Genomic DNA, 7,399 nt, shown 5'->3' on the forward strand with positions numbered 1-7,399 from the left:
AAATTCAACTTTAAGCCCTATAGAATGTTTATTGTTTTGTAGTCAAGGCTGAGGCCTACTCAGTTCGGCACAATCAGGCCAAGGAGGGCCAGAAATGGCCATGCTTAGCCCATAAGGGTTCAAGGTCAAGGTCAGGGACAAGATAGGGTATCCAATGTCAATGATGGGTTTTTAGAGCCTGCCCAACCTGACCCTTTTGCAACGCTACTTTCTTATTTCCCTTGTATATTTGATGTATCATAATAATCTTAAAAATATTTTCCATATTTTTTTCAACATTTTTCTTGCTTTATTATTATATTGGCAAAGTTAGACTGTCCTAATATTATGATGTACTTCAAAGTCAATTTTCTATATTTCTTGTTTCTTATTTATAATGTTACTTCCAGCAAGATAAATGAAATCCAACTTAGAATGCCATTGACTCCAATAACTACCTTAAAAAAATGGTTTACAAATGATCTAGAAATGTATGTATAACCACATTGATTATGATATCTTTTTGTGGTTAAAGGATAAGAACAGATGTATTAATAAAAAAATTAAAAAAAAAAAAAAAAGGAAAAGAAAGAAAGAAAAAGATTAAAAATATTTAACGAGTACTCATCTTCACACTCTTTGTTGCTTTCTTGTTTTGTTTCTCCTTGTTTTGACACTTCTGAATTTGGAGCTTTGCTCTAATTGTGAAATTTGCCTTTTGTTGGCCTTTCTAAGGCTTCTTTATGTATTCGTATAAACCTCCTGTTTGGTCAAGGTAAAATTTACATAGTATTAAACAAATAACAGAATAAAATTCCAAAACTAGATTGTTCACTCTGTAGAAATGACAAAACTTGCATTCTTATTTCTCCCCTTGTTGGTCCTGATATTCTGTTATCAAAGACATTAGCCGAGACTCAATAAAAATTGTTGCGATTAAATTATGTGTTGGTAGTGGTTATCCATGGAAGGAGACAGACTTCTAGATATTCATGAAGCTTGAACTTAAACTTCCAGATTTGGGTCAATTAGACCTCTTTTTTGTCGACTTATTTTTTAATCCTTTTCAATTTCCACTGCTACAAACAAAACCAATGGCATGGTTTAAGTATATTATTTTGAAGAATGATTAATGCTTCTCTTAACCTATTGGATTTTCTTCTCAGCTACTATGCCGAGTAAAATATAATGCCTTCTCATGCCATAAAAGAAGTAGAATACTTCAGTATTCGTCACATAACAAGTGTTAGCCTCTGTGGAAGAAAAAAGGTTTAGGCATGCATTTCTTCTTCTTTTTTTTTTTCTTTTTTTTTAGGGGTTGTTGGAATTTTATTATTACATTTCAACCTAAAAAGAATAGATACACAAAAAGTATTATACATTTCATAAATACAACTTTTTTAAATTACTAAGGTATCATTTATATAAGACACTAAAATTATCAGCCCCAACCTTGAATTACCTCTTACAATTAATGCCACCCAAAAAGAAATCAAAACATTAGGCCCCATGGACATATGATTTTTCAGAAAAGACAAAAAAAAAATCCCTTTAATAATGTGAGTAGGTCCATTTCCAATCTAGAGCTGAATCCATAATATTCATCGAAAGACAATGGAGTGGGTGAGCTTAATGCCACCTTAAGTGAAGGGGTGCAAATAGCCAGCCTTAGTTGAGAAATCTCATGCCAAAGGTTACGCTTATTCATGGCCGGACCTCTCTTAGTGACCAACTTTTGTGCCTCTCTCCCTCTCTTATTCCCTCTGTGAAAGGATCCTTGGGCCTTTACATCGTCAGCGAGGCTTTTCGTGCATTAAAGTGAATGAGAATCAATACATATGAGTTTGTTCTCAGAAAATTACCAATATTGGTTGGGCCAAAGATGAACCTAGTTCAACATATTTGGATGAGGTTGAGAAGATAAGTTTGAATAAATCAGGATTACAATAATGCTGACCTAGGATGAAACAAGTTTTCATCTAGGTAGAACGAAAGAGTTGCAACAGTTATTAGCAATTGCTTATTTGAATTTGAATTTCTATTCCCCCAAGCTTTTGGGAGATTTTCTCAAAGCTAATTTCGACTAAATATGACAGAGTGGTTATGGAAGTTGTAGTAGTTATAGGAGTTGTAGAAGTTAATATAAGTTATTAATTATGGCGTTTTCTTTTTTTTCAAAATTCAAGTTATAAGGTAGATATGGTCGCAATTAACTACCTTTGTGCCTATCTATGGAGAAGCATGTAAGATGGAAGGGACGTCAATCAAATCAGAACTCATCACTCTATGGTCGCCCGACTTTTGGCGAAATTTCGGCCGTGTCGCCGTGTCGCCGTGTCGCAAGGAGCGTGTCGCCAAGGAGCGACACGGTTCGAAATTTCGAAACTATGTTTTTCCCTTTCCTTTGGATGATGGAGACTTGTAGTTGTGATGTGTCTTTGCCCATGTTTCAAGGAACATCTATGCTGTTTTTTGACCTATGCTCCAGAAGATAGCCACCATCACAATCAAGTTGCAAGTCCAGCAGTTCATGATGGTCACAACCATAAAGGCTGTAACAGATTCAATCAACTTGACATGCAAATTCTGTCAGCAGAGGCCTCACATGAATGGTAAATAAACTAGTTTAGATGGGTTTAAGTACCCCCTTAAAAGACTCCATGAGTTTCTGTTGTCTTCTCCCAAAAAACAATAATTATTTTAGTTTAGAATGGGTTCAAGTTCACCCTCAAAGGACTCCGTGAGGTTTTAGTTGTTTTTTCAGTCCTGGCATTGGGGCATGGGGTGAATCCAACATTCACCTAGAAGTCAGATGCACATGTTGTGTTTCCTTCGAGTTCTTGGGACTCTGACAACCTTGTGCACTTCAATTCACATCAGTGGAAAAAATGGACTCATGTTATAATGGGAAACTATTTTTGCCATTGCCCAATGGGACCCCAATCCATAAATGAATATTTTGCTCAAGGAGGATGGGGCATGGAAGCTATTCACAACTACTATGGTAAAATGGTTTAAGTATGTGTTTCAATGCCTCCGCGACTTATGAGTATGATGTTCAAGGAGGAAAGGGCATGGATGCCATTTTGATTAGTCTCCAACAACAGACAGCCTACAAGGTCTCTATTGCAAGAGAACCATCTACTTGAGAGTTAATTAGGAGCACTTGGTGAACCATGGCACCCAAGATTTTCTGTGACCTAGGAAAAGGCCAAAAATGTCACAAAATCAATTTGTAACAGTCAACATCAGCAGCAAAAAGTAGGCCAAAATGTTGATTGATCAGTCCTGAACTAGGGGCAAATGGAAAGGCTGTAGAGACAAGCATTGAGTGTTATTCTAAGATGTCATTGCGAAGACCAAGAGGTGTTCTAGAGAAAGCCCTTCCAAAAAAAAAGGGTTGTTAGACTGAAAATGATCAGGAAATTCAGCCAGGTTGAAAATGTAAAAAATAGCTAACAAAATAATGGCCATAAGAGGCTTTCCAATAAAGGACAGCATTATGGAATACCAAAGAAAAAAAGAGTTTTTGTGAGGGTTTCAATCTGGAATGAGATCTTAGAATCTTGGTGCCTTAACGAGGTGCAAGTGTTGTAAATTCTCCTTATGACACTCTTGTCAAGGAGATTGAATGGGCTGTAAAAGAAGAAGAAAAAGACTTTTATAAACCAAGATAAATCCCAAATTTTTGCAGTAGATATTCCTATATCTTACTCCCAACCAGCTATGCATGGAATGGGTTGCCATCAAAATTTATAAATAGTCTCATCATCAATGGTGCAAACCAAGATATTTACTTAGCTTAATGAAGCAAAGGTTTTGACATCTATTTTGAATGAAAAAAATGTTGCTTTTCACCTTGTTTTCAAACCCCAACTTATTTGGGTCTTTGGAAGGAGAACTTCAATTTCAGTTGAAGTTCTCAATCCTTATGGCAAAATGGGTCTATCATTTTTCTTGCTTGAATGGTCTAATAGCTTGAAGAACACCACTAAACCCATATATGATCATTTGATGGAGAATGGCTAATCTTGTTTTATCTTGCGTGTTAAAAAGGGCGTAGGACTTTTGTCTTTTAGTACTTTCCAATATATGACCAATGAAACATATATATATAAGCCACGGAGTTAGTCTTCAAGATGGTAAAGAAAATTAAAAACTCTGAGGCAGATTTTTATTTTAATCCCTTTTAATATTTGGGACTAAATTGACCCATCTATTTTTTAGGATATTATTTTATGGAAGAGAGTGTTAGGGGTTAGGCTTTAAGCACAAGATTGCTTAAAACATTGCACCCTAAATATCTAGTTTGAAACACCTCAACTGTTGCTTCCAGCTATTATTCATAGATAACACTAGGCTCTACGATTAATTGAACTCTCCCTAAGCCCATTATATCATTGAATTGTAACTATTCTGTTGGTCTATATTAGAACACAAGTTGGGTATAATTCAAATACTTCAACAGAGACAATGTAGAAACTAGAATTTTATTAAAATCCTTTCAAATATCAAAATAAATAAAATAATAATAATAATCACATGTCCCAAAGTACATATATTGTGGGAAATAAAACCATGTATTATCTCAAGGGGTGTGGCCTACACTAGCGCTCCGATGTAATTTCTATTGGTCCTCCTCCAAACAAGGAGCAGTGATCCCTTTTGATATGGCGAGGAGAGGGATATGACTCATTGGTAAGGTTTAAAGTATCCCACGATACCATACGATACTAGCCTATACGTATTCATATTTGACCAAATCAATACGATACATCTCGATACGTCTCTCCATTGAATTACACTAAAATACATTAGCCAAAGCGATACAATACTCGATACAAGACAATACGTCTCTTAAAATCACCTAACCGATATGATACTCGATACCGATACTCGATACCGATACTTTAAACCTTGCTCGCTCATTGGAGCTTTAGCCTAGGCCACACTCGCCAACAATTTCTTTTCCCTAAATGAGCATTTGCCAGAGTCTCCAATAAGTAGGCCATTAGGATCTAGAAAGTCCCATCTTTGGTCAATCCAAAGGTCATGGCCATGGCCGCCAACCCCCAATTAAAATCCTCATACAAGATCTTTTCGGTTGTTTTTCCCAGGTCTGCAGCAAACCCTCCACAGATTACCAAAACCAACTTTGCCACTGCAATCACCACCCCCAACCTCACCCTATATGATTGTATAAATGATGTTGATATTAGTGGGACCACAGCTCCAACTACGAACAAAAGAGCAGATGCTGTATCCCCCATGAATGGCTTTGGCGAATTTTAACTTTCTTCTCCACTTTATTTTCCATTCTCTCTAACATTTTGTCTTTTCAACTCAGATACTTTGATATCTAACTGTGAATAAACTGATACGAACGCTCCTAATTGTTATAGAGTTGCCAGCTAAGCTGCCAGCTAGGATTAGTTGTTGACCTCTTGACCTTTATGTGTATAAAACATGTCTCAGATCTAATAAATAAAGCTATGCTGTTTTCTAAAACCTAACATGGTATCAAGATAGCTTCTTGGGCTTGCGCCCTCGATCTGGGTTAGCAATGGCTTCTGTTTCTTCTTCTTCCGCTTCGTCATCCTATGTTTCTTCCTCTTTATTTTCCATGAACCTTGGTCATGGCTTACCTATTAAGCTTACTGCAACTAATTTTCAGATCTGGCGATCTCAGTTTGTGCCTTTTCTCAGAGGCTATGACCTTTTTGGTTTCTTGGATGGTTCGTTCTCTCGACCAGCTCCGGCCTGGATGGATCTGAAGCTCCGACTGCTGCGATTTGGGATCAGCAAGATCAGTTGCTTCTTGGATGGTTGCTTGCTTCCATGGCTGAAGCGATTCTTCCTCATGTTACTTTTGCAGAAACCTCGCGTCAAGCTTGGGAGACGTTGGCTCGTGTTTTTGCTCCGTCTTCAAAGGCACGAATCCTTGATCTTAGGGATCGTCTCTTTCATGTTCAGCGTGGTTCGAATACTATTGCCGATTATCTTCTTGAGATTCGGACTCTTGTGGACTCGTTGCGTGCCGTTAACTCCTCTGTAGATGATACTGATCTTGTTCTTACTACTTTGCGAGGGTTAGGGGCAGAGTATCAAGATTTCTCGACATCAATTCGAGTTCGTGGTACTCCGATTTGTTTTGATGATTTATCTGGTCTCCTTTTGACTCAAGAACTTCATATTAGGGCATCTGCTTCGGTCTCTGTTCAAAATGTGCTCTCTGCAAATCTAGCCTCCAGAGAGTCAACTTGTTCGTTATAACAGAATTGGTTCGAATTCATCTCATAATTTTCAGGATTCTAATTCTGCTTCAGGTGTTAATACTCAGCGACCAGGTATGAATTATAGGCGTCCCTGGCATAGATCTGGAGGTCATTCTTATGGTCGGTATAATGGCCGATTCTCTAATAGACGCCCCTGTTTCTGGTCGGGATCATATTGATAATACACATTTTGATGGATCAAGAGGTTTTCCTTCGAGACTTTCAGCTTCAAGAAACTCTGAATCAACTTCTTCTTCTTTTCTTGATGAAGCTCGAATTGTGTGTCAACTGTGTCGTGGTGCTGGTCATCAGTGTATGACTTGTCCGCAACGTTTTAATCACGCTTATGTTGGTAGGTTGTTCTGTTCTACTGCTCTTCATGCTTCTCAAGAACCATATGACTCTTCATTATGGGTTTTAGATTCGGGTTCTAATAGTCATTTGACTGCAGATCTAACTAATCTTGCTGTTAGTGAACCTTATACTGGTACAGATCTAATAAATAAAGCTATGCTGTTTTCTAAAACCTAACACTAATGCCATGCTACATGCACCTGCAACCATCCCTACAAAACCAGTGAGGATCATGGATTTCACCACCTGTTTAACTGCTCTAACTCCCAACATCAACGATGAGACTGATACCAACCCATCATTGGCTCTAAGAACTGCAGCTTGAAGCCATTGTGCTCTTTGGGCATAATTGATACCGCTGTCAGGAATCTCAATCTCAAGAGCCTCAAAGGGTTGAGGGATGTCAGCTTCTAGGTTTGTCATTGAACTCAGGTATGAAAGAAAAGTATGTTGTTCGATTATGCAAAGAAAGGATGGAAGGAGGTTGATGATGGCATATGGAAACTGTTAAGGTTAGATACCTCAACAGAAACCACATTCTATGTTGAACAGTGTTGTGGAAGGTGACTAGCCCGAGTACACCACGGTTAGAAATGCCCATACCCCCTCGGGAAGAAACCTCCCCCTTGGGAAGTGTAAAATTTCCCCTTTTCTCCGGGAGAGAACCCCTTAGGAACCACTCGAGAGGCATCTGGGTCAAAGTAAGTATGTCAAGTTCGGAGAATCACATTTGGAGAAAGCCTTGATGAAAGACTGTCAAAAGGGTTCATGTCCTTTGCAGCCGTGAATTG

General features: G+C 38.1%; 1 pseudogene; it reads right to left on the reverse strand.

Annotated features, from left to right (window-relative positions):
* Positions 1 to 4,997: 4,997 nt before the first annotated feature.
* On the reverse strand, positions 4,998 to 7,031 carry LOC149002156 (vacuolar iron transporter homolog 4 pseudogene; annotated as a pseudogene).
* Positions 7,032 to 7,399: the final 368 nt, after the last annotated feature.

Source organism: Hakea prostrata, chromosome 10, assembly GCF_041222555.1.
Source record: "Hakea prostrata isolate BN-2017 chromosome 10, UWA_Hpros_2, whole genome shotgun sequence".
NCBI classification, from domain to species: domain Eukaryota; kingdom Viridiplantae; phylum Streptophyta; class Magnoliopsida; order Proteales; family Proteaceae; genus Hakea; species Hakea prostrata.